At 43.5% G+C, this 13,920-nt stretch overlaps 1 protein-coding gene across 2 annotated transcripts in view; it reads right to left on the bottom strand.

Annotated features, from left to right (window-relative positions):
* Positions 1-13,920, bottom strand: part of TIMELESS (timeless circadian regulator) — a 189,821-nt gene that overhangs the window by 12,845 nt on the left and 163,056 nt on the right. The gene's annotated exons all lie outside the window — the stretch shown is intronic.

The raw sequence follows: 13,920 nt of genomic DNA, 5'->3' as shown, positions 1-13,920 counted from the left end.
GTAAACCAAAAATCTCATTATCTTAATTGTAAATCCCAGGACACAGGGTATCTACATATCCATTACAATAAGGATGTCCAAAGCCCTGAATATGAGGGCATGCAATCAAGATCTTCATTGCAAATAAATTAAAGATTTATAGTCAAACACATAGACATATATTAATATAAAATCGACCTGCTGCTTTTACTCCACCTAACTGAACAGGTAGCAGGTTTATAAACTTTTCAATAATTAAGTTGCACTAAACACCTAAATTATCCATCCAATTGTCCATCCAATGCGAGATGAAAAATTGATGTGAAACTAACAAACGATGCACCCAAAGAATATGATAGGAGAAAGATGACTTCCACTGCAAAACACACTGCCGCTTACCAACTTCCAATGATCTATCACGGGATATCACAAGCGCCTTTGGCTTAATACCCAGCCCGGTCCTTTGGTAAACACAGCGTCTTCCTGGATTACACCACTCAAAATAACTTATTGCCACACAATCCCCATAAAGAAATAAAGGCTTCCATAGTGAAAAAATCTTTATGGCAATTGAATAGGTAAAAAAGTATTGCACTTACAATTAGGTAGAATATACAAAGTAGGGTTGTCCCGATACCGATACTAGTATCGGTATCGGGACCGATACCGAGTATTTGCGCTAGTACTTGTACTCGTGCAAATTCTCCCGATGCCTGAATAGAATACTTTTTTTTTTTTCGAGTGCGGGTGGAGTGCGGGTAGAGAGGGGGGTGGAGTGCGGGTGGAGAGGGGGCGGAGAGCGGAGCAGAGCAGTCCTCGTATGGGGGAGAGGAGAGCTTCTGCCGCTGCCGCCTTAAGACAAAGCCAAGTCTATCCCCCCCCTCCCCCCGCCGCCATCTAGTTACTATGCACTGGGGGAACACAACAGCTGTCATTTGCATTTGAATAGCTGGGTGTTCCCCTGCCGCGCCGTCATCTATAGCCCCTCCCCCTTGCCCGGGCACTTTGATATGACGGGTGACCTGTCTATCAAAGTTTCTGGGGGAGGGGCTATAAATGACGGCGCGGCGGGGGAACACCCAGCTATTCAAATGCAAATGACAGCTGTTGTGTTCCCCCAGCACATAGTAACTAGATGTCGGCAGCGGCGGGGGGAGGGGGGTGATTGACTTGGCTTTGTCTTAGGGGACACAAGGCTGCATTAGGGACATGGCTGAATTTAAGGACATGGCTGAATTTAGGGACAAGGCTGCATTTGGGGACACGTGGCTGCATTTAAAAAAAAGTATCGGTATTCGGTATCGGCGAGTACATGAAAAAAAGTATCGGTACTTGTACTCGGTCCTGAAAAAGTGGTATCGGGACAACCCTAATACAAAGCATAAAAAACAAAGCCGGCTGGCTCTCCAATGCAGCCCGTCACTCCGGGACCTGCGTGAATGCACGTCGCTCCACCCTACGCATTTCATCAGAACTGACATCATCCAGGGGCACAGAATTTTCTAAACTTGAGCTATAGAAGCCTGATGGTGAACAGCCCAGGAAGTATCAACATTCCTGAGCTGTCCCCGGAAAAAAGTGGAACATTGCCCTTCAGATTGTAAATCTGATCAATAAGATCACTGACCCACTGAGAAATGTTAGATTGAGAGGCTGTGTGACCCTTCCTTGAGCCATCAGGAAGCACAGAGAAAACCAACTGATGAATTGCAGCAGCCAATTTCTTGTAACTCCTATTAGCATGAATCACACCCAGTAGAGCTGCACGATTCTGGCTAAAATAAGAATCACGATTTTTTCGCTTACAATAAAGATCACAATTCTCGCAGTGTGACATCTTCTTTCACATTATACAAAAAATGGGCGAACTTTGCCGTTTGGTTAATTTTTAATTCATTAAAGTGTATTTATAAAAAAAATTGTGTTTTAAATACCCGGTGTGACATAAAATGTTGCAGCAACCACCATTTTATTCTCTAGAGCCTCTGCAAAAAAATAAATAAAAATATATCATGTTTGGGTGTTCCAAGTAATTTTCTAGCAGAAAATAATGATTTTTTTCTTGTAAGCAACAAATGTCAGAAAAGGTTTGGTCTTTAAATCGTTAAACTTCCTTCATCTACATGCCAGAGTTCTTTCCTTTGATAAAAGAAAAAAAAGATACTTTGTTTATACTTATTCCCGTGTTGTATTTAAACTTAGCAGGCAGCCTAGATTTTGCTTTTCCAGCTGTGAGAACACTCTGCACTTGTTGGAAAGATCGTGACATGCTGTTTTCAAGATCGGGAAGGGAAAAAGATCACCATTTTGATTCTTCGCAATTAATCGTGCAGCTCTAACACCCAGTGTACAACCTCGATTGCATAACAGTTGAGACGCTGTGTAAATTCTACAGTAAAACAGAATGCAATGATTTGCAAAGAAAAAAAAAATAAGGTAATTTTGAAATTGATGGCAGCAACTTGCCTCAAAAAAGTTGGGAAAGGGTAATAGGGTTAAAGCTGGCAACGTGGTACTAACAAAGAAAAGCTGGAAAAACATTCTGCAACTAGTTTGGTTAATTGGCAACAGATCAGTAACATGATTATTGGTATTAAAAAAAAAAGCATCTTAGGGGGTTTGGCTTGCTGCATGGAGCTGTGAGACGTGATCTCCTTCAGCTCCCAGGTCCCATGGCTCTACAGGGCTTTTCCACACCAGGAAACTCCCCAATTCTCACCCCCATGGGGAAGGACAAGTTTAAGGAGCAGAAGGGCTCCAATGGCAGCCGTCCAGGAGGCGATTTGGGACAGTTTTTTTTTTTACAGGATCCAAGACGAGTCTGTGGAACCTAAGGATTTACAAACGTCAGTGACCGTCACCTTCAATCAAACTACTGCAAAAGCCCAAAGATGATCCCACTGAATTGGACAGTGTCCATAGGACCTCCGGCCCACAGAATCCGGATCCTTCAGGTTCATTTCTACAAGGTTAAAGAGGCCATCATGCGTGATGCCAGCTCCCAAGACACTATACGTTTTAATGACACTCCAGTGATGCTTCTCCCAGGCCTTTCCCATCAAAACCATGACCATGAGGAAGGCTCTGAAGCCCCTCACGCATCTTCTGCAAGTTTACAAGATTAAATACCAGTGGTGCTTTCCCTTTCATCGGGTTCTTCATGAAGGTAAAACGGATCTTTTGCGCTTTGGGCAATTTACCAGCTTTTCTTAGCAACTTGGAACTTCAAGTCTCCCTGCCTGATTGGTAATTTGCACCAACTACTCCTGGCTTGCCCTTTGCCCTTCAATGGCAGAAACAAGTCCCACAAAGATCCCAACGACTGAATTTCTCGTGGATGATTTTTCGGCTGTTTTCCCTCAACAGGAACCACCTATAGTTCTACAATCTTCACTAAATGTACATTCGTTCAGGGAGATGTTTTATGGTTTCTATTTTTTTTTTACCCTCCATGTTTCCCTGGAGGAGCTCTTTACTACACCCCCCTTTGCAAAATATATTGTACTGTTTCCTTTTCATTATAGTCCAGTATATTGCTTCATTGCCCCTCACCATTGTTTATACTATTTCTTACTCCCCAATCTCATTCTATTGTACTTCTGTGAGGAGTTATCTTGGTTTAATGTTAATTTATTGCATGTTTTATTTTCATACTAGCTAATTTCCCTGTGGAGCTGAAGGCCCGTCCTCTTCATACCCCCCCAGGTTTTTAGTGCCAGTGTAAGCACTAATTCTTATTTAGCCGTGGTTCTCAATGTATGGTGTTGTTTTCTTTTATTTATAGTTTTATGGTACCACCTAGTGGTCCATTTAATTTGTTTTTCTATTCCATCTGTCTCTGCATCCACTCGTAATCTTACTCCTGTTTCGACGTTCTTGAACCTGGAGATAGAGACGCAGACATATACTTTTTCCTACTCACTACCTTTCTTTATTGTATCCTTTCTTCCTCTCCACCTTTTGCTCTTCTCTACTTCTTGTTCTTCTCTTTCTGCTGTAAAATATTAGTTTGAGAGAAGTCTATATTTCTCGATTCCCTTTCCATCCCCCCCCTTGATTTACATTACATGCTATGACGGATAATTGTCCAGTTAAATTAGCATCTTTCAATTGTAGGGGGTTTAATACACCAGAGAAGTGGAGCCAAATTATTTACCACTTTCATAAAATGCCCTCTAGCATACTAGTCCTGCAAAAAATGCATTTCTGCACAGGCTCTATACCAGCTCTGCATAACCGCTATTATCCTACTTGGTTTCACAGTTCTAACCCACAAGCCAAATCTAAAGGAGTTTCTATTGCGTTCCATAAGTCCTTTAACCACTTAATGACCTTGCCTGTTTTTCGGACTTGGTGTTTACAAGATTAAAACATTTTTTTTTTGCTATAAAATTACTTAAAACCCCCAAACATTGGCCCAGATTCTCAAAGGAGATACAACGGCGTATCTCCAGATACGCCGTCGTATCTCTGAGTCTGAGCGGTCGTATCTATGCGCCTGATTCTTAGAATCAGTTAAGCATAGATTTCTATTCGATCCGACCGGCGTAAGTCTCTTACGTCGTCGGATCTTAACTGCATATTTACGCTGGCCGCTAGGGGCGTGTACGCCGATTTACACCTAGAAATATGTAAATCAGCTAGATACGTTAATTCACGAACGTACGCACGGCCGACGCAGTACAGATACGCCGTTTACGTTAGGCTTTTCCCGGCGTAAAGTTACACCTGCTATATGAGGCGTACATGCGGCGTACCAATGTTAAGTATGGACGTCGTTCCCGCGTCAAATTTTGAAAATTTTACGTTGTTTGCGCAAGTCGTCCGTGAATGGGGCTGGACGTCATTTACGTTCACGTCGAAACCAATACGTCCTTGCGGCGTACTTTGGAGCAATGCACACTGGGATATTCCACGGACGGCGCATGAGCCGTTCGTGAAAAACGTCAATCACGTCGGGTCACAAGTTATTTACATAAAACACGCCCCCCCTGTTCCACATTTGAATTAGGCGGGCTTACGCCGGCCTATTTACGCTACGCCGCAACTTACGGAGCTTTGAGAATACAGCACTTGCCCGTCTAAGTTGCGGAGGCATAACGTAAATAGGATACGTTACGCCCGCACATAGTTACGCCGCCCTACGTGAATCTGGCCCATTATATATATTTTTTTCTAACACCCTAGAGAATTAAATGGCGGTCATTGCAATACTTTTTGTCACACCGTATTTGCGCAGCGGTCTTACAAGCGCACTTTTTTTGGAAAACATTCACTTTTTTTAATTAAAAAATAAAACGAAGTTAGCACAATTTTTTTTTATATTGTGAAAGATAATGTTATGCCAAGTAAAATGATACCCAACATGTTACGCTTCAAAATTGCGCCCGCTCGTGGAATGGCGTCAAACCTTTACCCTTAAAAAATCTCCATAGGCGACGTCTCTGGTAAGCGGCGGAGGGCGCGGGAGACCACAGGTATCGTTTAAAGGACTGCTCACAGGAAAGATGGATATCTCGGTTGTGGTAGCGGCTGCTGCCGTTACCAAGGTATCCATCTTTAAAGTGATGACGTATATATACGTGAGCGGATCCTTCAGTGGTTAACCCTGAGGTCATTGACTTGGTTATAGATGAGGCTGGTCGCTATATATTTCTTAAACTAAACAACTTTTTTCACAGTGGTCAACATCTACGTCCCCAACCTGGATCAGGCTCATCTCCTCTCCTCCATTCTCACCAGGCTGTCTTCCTTTGGAGGTCCGTGTATCATTGTAGGTGGTGATCTCAACGTTGCTCTCTCCCCATCTGCGGACACTTCCTCTGGTAACTCATCCCTACCCACATCCTCGCTGACACGCGTTAAGTCTCTACACTTAGCAGATGCCTGGCGCATTCAACACCCTATGGAACGGGACTACAGCTACTACAGTGGCCTACAATTCTCATAGTAGACTAGATTACTCTTTAATCTCCCAATGATTATTAGATACCCCCACTGCAAACCTCCACAGGTCATCTCCTTTGGATTTTACTTTATACACTAAGGTGTTACTTCAGAGTGCAGCCGTCCAGCAATTTTTTCTTGAATGTCAGATCGCCTTTGGTCTAACCATGCCCGTTTACCCAACTATATCGCGCCCACCGATGGCCCACAGAGGTGCATCATGGAGACTTGATGAGAACTTACTGCGAGACTCGGCGTGCGTGGCTGAGGTCACTAAAATCATCTGGAATTTTGTGTCCGACCACTCCTCAGATACTACCACTTCCCTAATACAGTGGGCAGCTCTGAAATGTGTGGTTGGGGGCATGCTTATTCAGCACTCTTCCCGTCTGAAGAAAATCAGAGCTTATGAAATTCGTCGCCTGTTATCCACCATTGCAGAGCTGGAATGAACAAAATTTGGAGAACCATCCACATTCGTCAAGCTATGCAATGCCCGTCGCAATCTACTCCAATTACTAGATTCTGGCTCCTTAATTGCACACGAGAGGGCCCGTAATTATCACTACTCCTTGGCCAACAAATGTGGTCAACATTTAGTGCAGACTCTCATTCCTAGACCTCCTCGTCATTCTATTCCTTCCATTACCCAACCCAATCAGGACAAGACTTAATACAAAAGGGCATTTCCTCCTCTTTTAGACAGTACTTCTCACAGCTCTATAACCTATCACCTGATGCCCCCCCAAAAAAACTAACCCCCACTTCATGAGATGACACATGCAGGCTTATATCACTGAAACAGCCTTACCAAAAATTGACCCTCAGGATGCCATGGACTTGGACAAGCCCTTGGTTTAGTCTGAATTTTTGGGTGCAATCAAGGGATTGAAGATGGGTAAATGTCCTGGTCCAGACGGTTTCACGCCTGTTTTGTAAAACCTTTGCACCCCTCCTAACACCACTCCCGATTCAGGAGTTTAATGCTGTAGACGACTCCACCCTCTCCTCCAAAGGGCTTCTGTCAGCAAACGTATCTATTCTTCTAAAACCTGGCAAGGGTTCTTCCCAATGCAATTGCTATTGTTCAATTTCCTTGCTGAACATAGATCTTAAACTCTTCGCAAAGGTACTTGCCAACCGCCCATCTCCACTCTTACCTAGGCTATTCATAGAGACCGAGTGGGTTTTGTTTCAGAACGTGAGGAGAGAGACAACACAACTAAAACAATAAACCTTATATGCTACAATTAATGTCATAAATTGAAAGTCTCCCCCCCCATCCACCAGAAAAGGGCTGATTGAATCATCCCCTCTAAGGAGAATGGAGGTCAAGAGACAAACCTGATGTTGACACAAGATAATCTGAACAGTGGTACAAATTTGGCTAACCGTGGTCAAATTTGTGTTTTGAGATGCAGATCGCAAAGCCTGTGTTAAAGAAAAGCCAGAGCAAACAGCCCCATTGTTTCAAAGGGTGAGATCGTCTCTCAGAAAGCACCCAAATGTTGATTCAGCTTTTTCCCCAGACAACGGCATCATTAACGCCTGGTTAATTCTACAACCAGTCACAGATTTAACACAGGAACAAGAGTAAAATGACAAATACATGTATCTATATAGATATGAACATATATGTTAATTTACACTGTTGCAACGCATGTCGTAAGAATCAATGTGTATCCTAGTCATCCATATATTTGATAAGGATTTGGCACCAGTCTGTCAATCTCAATATATTTGTTTGGTAGAGACTACATTAGCCAGTAAAGGACACAAGATGGGGACAGTACATGACCGGACAAAAAGGCAAACAATTATCACATTAGATTAACATGAAGCATGTTAAAACACATTTCATAATAACACTGTACATCATATTCCGATTACACCTTAGCCATGATCATAGATGGGCAGGGTGAGAATCAGGGCAGTTACCTCCCATATTTGCAACCAACAAATCACAAGAGTGTCAACAAAGTGAAGGAGGTAACCATCCAAGTTTTTGCACCATAAAAAAGGAGACGCACACACACGTTGTTTGGGGGGACAAAAGATGACTCAAGACACCCGATTACCATCAATCATACACGCAGACACATATACCATTCATCTACTCACACTTATACATCCATGAAGATTGCGGAACACCTTATGCTTTGAAACTCGGAGGTTGCAAGAAGTAATTCCTCTTTAAGAGTATCCATCTTGAAAGCCATGGCAGCCATTCTAAAAACTCTGGTATTCAGGCCAGTAGCCGTTTTGGAACGGGTAATTATGTTGTGTTGATTTTATCTTATATTAATTTGTGTTCTCTTAAATATTGATTTATTGAGTATTATACAATTGACAATTCTCCCGAATCAATAACCGCCTTGTAGATTTTTCTCTAAAGATTACATTTTCAAAATATTTTTCATTTTGCATAGTTTCCATTTTATTGGCAAAAAAACTTCTAATTTTATTTCACATTGTTAACCACTTACTTACCAGCAGTATAGTAACGGTTGGATTTGTGAAATACAGATGTTCTGTTTTTTTTTTTTTTATAAATTTCTTTTTATTGAAAGTTTTGACGTAACAAAACATACATTCCTTGGTAAAGCACCAAGTAAACAGTTGGTCAACATGACCACGTACATACAACAGAGCCATCGCAGATGGCAGTAACCACATAACTCCCACCCCCCCTCCCCCCTCTACTCAGTTCCCTTCCCCTGCCGAAACCAGCGCAGGGCTCCACTGAAAAACGGATTTACACCATGCTGCTTAATTATCCCCAATCATAGTCCCGATGCACCAGAAGTTAAACATGATAGGCATACAATGTGTGAAAGATTCAGAAATCATTTACCGTTCCAACCTACCCAACCGTCTGATCAGATTCGTACCAGGCCCTCCACACTTTTTCAAATTTTCCCACACAGCCCCGAGATAAATACGTTGCCTTGTAATATGGGAGCATAGCATTCACCAGCCCTTTCCAAAATACTATCTCTGGTGCCCCCGGACTCTTCCACTTGAGCAAAATAGCTTTCTTCCCGTAGAACAGGAGTATACTAAGTAACGTCCTATGCGCCCTGGAAGGGACCACCTCCTCTACCAAACCCAACAGACAAACACTAATTTCTCTAGGTATAGGTACCCCCAGCACTCCCTCTATGCATGATGTGACCCCAATCCAGAACTGCTGAATCTGGGGACAGTCCCAAAACACGTGATGTGCGTCTGCTGGCGAAAAAGTGCACCTCCAACACTCAGGTGGCACCGACGGGTAAATCGCTGCCAGTCTGGCCGGGGTGTAGTAGCTTCTATGTAGGAATTTAAACTGAATGAGTCTATCCCGAGCCGCCACCAGATATTTAAACGGACGATCCCACATGTCATCCCACTCCTCCCCTAGTATACCAGGGACCTCAGTCGCCCACCGCTCTCTACATTTTACCAATGCCTTAGGGCTGATTTTAAACAGTTCTTTATATGTCACTGATAAAGTTTTGGGCAAGTCTTCTGTCATTAGGAGGTCTTCCAGTCGAGAAGGAAAAGATGCAACTGTCTGTGTTTCAAACTGCGTCTGGAATGCGTGTCTCAGTCTCAGATACCGGAAGAATTGTGTGTTAGGAAGGTCATGCTTGACCTTAAGTTGGTCAAACGTTAGAAGTACCCCATCACGTGTAATGTCCTTAAGTTGTTTAATCCCTTTACCCGCCCATCCTGCAGCATCATCAAATTTGTAGAATTGCTGGAGCTTCGGGTTCATCCACAGGGGAGTCAAGGGAGAGACCCCCGTGTAACTGGGACAGGCCAATTTCTCCACCTCTACCCACGCCTTAACCGTGGCCTTCATAGACTCTGTCAGTGGGAGGTCCTTTCCTGTACCCCGATGTATTGCCAACCGAAGGGACTCATAGGAGCCCAAATGGGCTGCCTCAAGTATGGTAGCCGAATCCCCCGCGTCTGAACTCAACCATCTATGTACAAAAACTAATTGCCCCGCCAGGTAGTATTTGCGCCAGTCAGGCAACGCCAGCCCTCCCTGACCCCATGGTTCCTGCAAAACCTTCAACCCCAGCCTGGGTGTTTTCGGCGCCCAGAGAAACGTGGTAGTGATACTATCCAACTTTCTGAAGAAAGACTTCGGTATCCATACTGGAGCATTCCTCAGAAAATACAGTATAACCGGGAGAATCTTCATCTTCAGAAGATTAACCCTGCCAATCAGCGAGAGAGGGAGTTTCTGCCAAGTTAGTGCTTTTTGTTTAAAGAATGTCAAAAGGGGGAGCAGGTTAAGAGACATATAATCCATCACACTCGCTGTTACTTTCACACCCAAGTAAGTTATCTGTGTAACCCACTTTAGTGGTAAGTTGGGATTCGCCTTTTCCCTAGCTCCCTTATCCAAAGGTAGAATGGACGATTTGCCCCAGTTGACTTTCAGTCCCGAATATGTAGCGAAGGTGTCCATGACACCCAGAGCAGTGACCAACGAGTCCCCCGGGTCTCTTAAAAACAACAGGAGGTCGTCTGCGTATAACGCCAGCCCTTCATTTATACTACCTACCCGAATTGCTTTTACGCCCTCTGACGCCCTCAGCGCCACTGCAAGAGGCTCCATCATAAGGGCAAATAAGAATGGTGACAAGGGGCACCCCTGCCTAGTGCCCCTCCCGATCGAAAAATACTCTGAAGTGGACCCTCCCATACGAATGGCTGTCCTAGGTGTACTGTACAAGAGTGCAATCCACTGTCAAAGATTGACCAAAACCCATGTGCTCAAGAACTGTATGCATACAGTTCCAGTCCACTGAGTCAAAGGCCTTCTCTATATCAATAGAGACTATTACTCTGTCGGCCGACTCTACATTAGGGAGCTGTAAATGCGTAAAAAGTCTTCTCAAATTAGTATCCATGGATTTTCCCGGCATAAAACCTGTCTGGTCTACATCTACCAGGGATGAAATAACCAACGCCAGCCTTTTTGCTAGGACTTTCGTCAAAATTTTGAGATCCGTGTTGAGCAGGGCTATGGGTCTATACGATGAGCATTCCAGCGAATCCTTACCTGGCTTAAGCAAAAGAATTATGTATGCATCCAGCATAGAAGCTGGGAGCACTTTTTTCTGTAGGCAGCATTCAAATAAAGTCGAAAGTCTAGGGGCCAACTGATCAACATATGATTTGTAAAAGTCCGCCGGGAAGCCATCCGGACCCGGCGCTTTATTAGGTGGGAAGGCAAAAATCGCCGACACCACTTCCTTATTTGTGATTTTAGCATCTAAAGCCATACTATCTTCCTCCGACAACTTAGGAAGGGACAAGCCCCCCAGCAATGTAGCCAGAGCCGCGGTGTCATACGGCGGTATCGGTGCATACAGGGCTGAAAAAAAGGCCTGGAACTCAGCCAAAACTTCCGTCGGGTCCCCGACCAGATCACCACTACGCCCCCTCACTACCGATATGTGCTCTATGTGATTTTGCTCCGCTACCAGCCTAGCCAAAAGTTTCCCATTTTTGTCCCCTTCAGAAAACAGTGAGTTCGCTCTATGTGTAACCTCCGTATGTGCAAGATCGTTACAGTGCATCGACAGTCTACGTCTAGCCTCCAACAAGGCAGAGTAAGAAGCATCAGACCGGTTCGCAGCGTGTACAGATGCGCAGTCCTTCTCCCTATCCTGTAATTCGTGAATGGTCTCATTCTGATCTACCCTGACCCTCTTAATAGCAGTAATTGATTCCCCCCGCATCACCGCCTTAAACGCATCCCAAACCACCAGTGGATCAGCCGAGTCCACATTCTGCGTCCAATAATTGTCAACTGCTTCAAGTAAGTGGTTGGAAACCTGCTCCTCCTGCAACCAGCCCGGTGACAGTCTCCAACTCCTGCCCCCCCCAACCGCTGGGAAGAGCAAAGAGACAGAGAGTGGGTTATGATCTGAGAGCCCTCCAGCCAAATAGTCTGCCCCCCCCACATAGGTTAGCATAGCCTGGTTCGCAAATGCCAGGTCTATCCTAGCCGATGAGCGATGTGTCTGTGAAAGATGGGAGTAGCAGGTGATGGTGGGATGTTTAGCCCTCCATATTTCTGATAAACCAGCCATAGAAACCCATGACAATAAGTCCTGCGATCCTCCCCTCCCTAAATTGGAAGAGTCTAAATCACTAAGTGTAGCATTAAAATCTCCCATCATTAGAAGCGGTAAATGAGCATGCGGGGTCAGTTTACAGATGTTCTGTTTAATTGTAATTTTACAAGGTTATTGATTCTACAGGAAAGTTCGTCATTGTGGCATCACATCAATAGTACTACACCCCCCATATAGTGGGTGTTTTAACTGATATTCAAGATTTTATGTAACGCAATCGGTATTTTAAATTTCATGAAAATGTTTGTCAACCAATATATATAACTATTTTGTATGATTACATGTCTGGTGAATACATTTTCATATTTTTAGACTGTAGTCATAAAGATTTATTTTGTATTTTAAAAGTTCCATCGTTAAAAATTTCTTAAATCGTAAATACTATGCAGGAAAAATTTCCGTAATAAGCACAACACAACTATGCTCTCAACCCCGACAGGGCCATCTCTGAATCTGCCATGATACAGGGTATCTAGAGATGGTTCTGTCCTGTCATCTCGTTACCCCTTTGCATCAATAATTTCCCAGCAGATCTTTCCCCTCTAATTTTCTTCTTCCCCCTCTGTTCCGCTCTTCCCTTGCTTCCTACCTTTCTTTTTGTTTTTCTTTCGTATTTTTCTTATTCGGTTTCTCTCTATATGAACAGCAGAGCAAAATTTCCTTTTTGGATGTTTTATAATGACAATAAATCATTTTATACTGTATTGTTCATTGACATGAGTTTGGCTATGGGTGATCGTGAAACGAGACAGCGAGTCTACTCGATGGCTGTCATACTTTTGTATTTTGATTATTGTTACTTATAATCATTAAAAAAAAATCCAATCCTAAAAAGAGCATCTTAACGAGTCAGCATGTCTCAGAAATAAAAAATGGACAGAGGTTAACCAATCTGTGAAAAGCTGCATCTAAAAATTTTCAAAACAATTTCAGAATAATGTTCCTCAATGTAAAATTGCAAAGACATTGCAAGAACCATGAATCAGACGGAGACAGAAAATATATAAACTCACACCTTTAATATAAAATGGTAAAAACAGTACGGATAAGTAAACGTTGTTAAAACATAGCCAGGGTTCAGAAGCCAAAGCGGATAGTCAGAACAAGACAGTAAATCAGGAAGCCAGAGATCAGCATAGTCGGAGGCAGCAGACAGGATCAGGAACCAGGAGGAGTCAGCCAGGCAAGTCTTCGACAGGAACAAAGCAGAGAGATATGTTTGACCAAGGCAAAGACACAAAAGGAATGAACCAGGCAGTTTAAATGGCCAGAAGGGGCTGGCTGTGGGTTGGACCGACAAGCAGAAAATGATCACCAGGTGAGCCACTGTGGATCGATGAGTGCTAGCAATTAACTGACAACTGAGCATCCTGAGCATTGAGAAGGAAGGGCTGAGGAGCCCAGCCCTGACACTACAGTACATATCATTTGAAAATTCAGAGAATCTGAAGAAATCTTTGTGCACAAAGGACAAGGCCGAAACGCAATATTGAATGCCTGTGATCTTCTGGCCCTCAGACAGCACTGCATTAAAGGCAGGCATGATTCTGGGATGGACATCACTGCATGGGATCAGTAATACTTCCAGAAATCACTGTCTGTGAACAAAGTTAGCTGTGCAATCCTAAAGTGCAAGGTAAAGAGCTATCATCCATCAAGAGGAAGCTATATAGCTATATCTGAATATGATCAAGAAACACTGTCGTCTTCTCTGGGCAAAGTTAATTTATAATGGTCTGTTGTAAAGTGGAAAATCGTTTTGTGGTCAGAAGAATAAAAACTGGACATTCCTTTTGTCAACCAGGAGCACCGCATCCTCTGGACTAAAGAGGATAGTTACCATCAAGCTTGT

Source organism: Rana temporaria, chromosome 2 (genome assembly GCF_905171775.1).
Source record: "Rana temporaria chromosome 2, aRanTem1.1, whole genome shotgun sequence".
In the NCBI taxonomy this organism is placed as follows: Eukaryota; Metazoa; Chordata; class Amphibia; order Anura; family Ranidae; genus Rana; species Rana temporaria.
The sequence above is the reverse complement of the archived record's forward strand: the minus strand, read 5'-3'. Positions and strand labels throughout refer to the sequence as shown.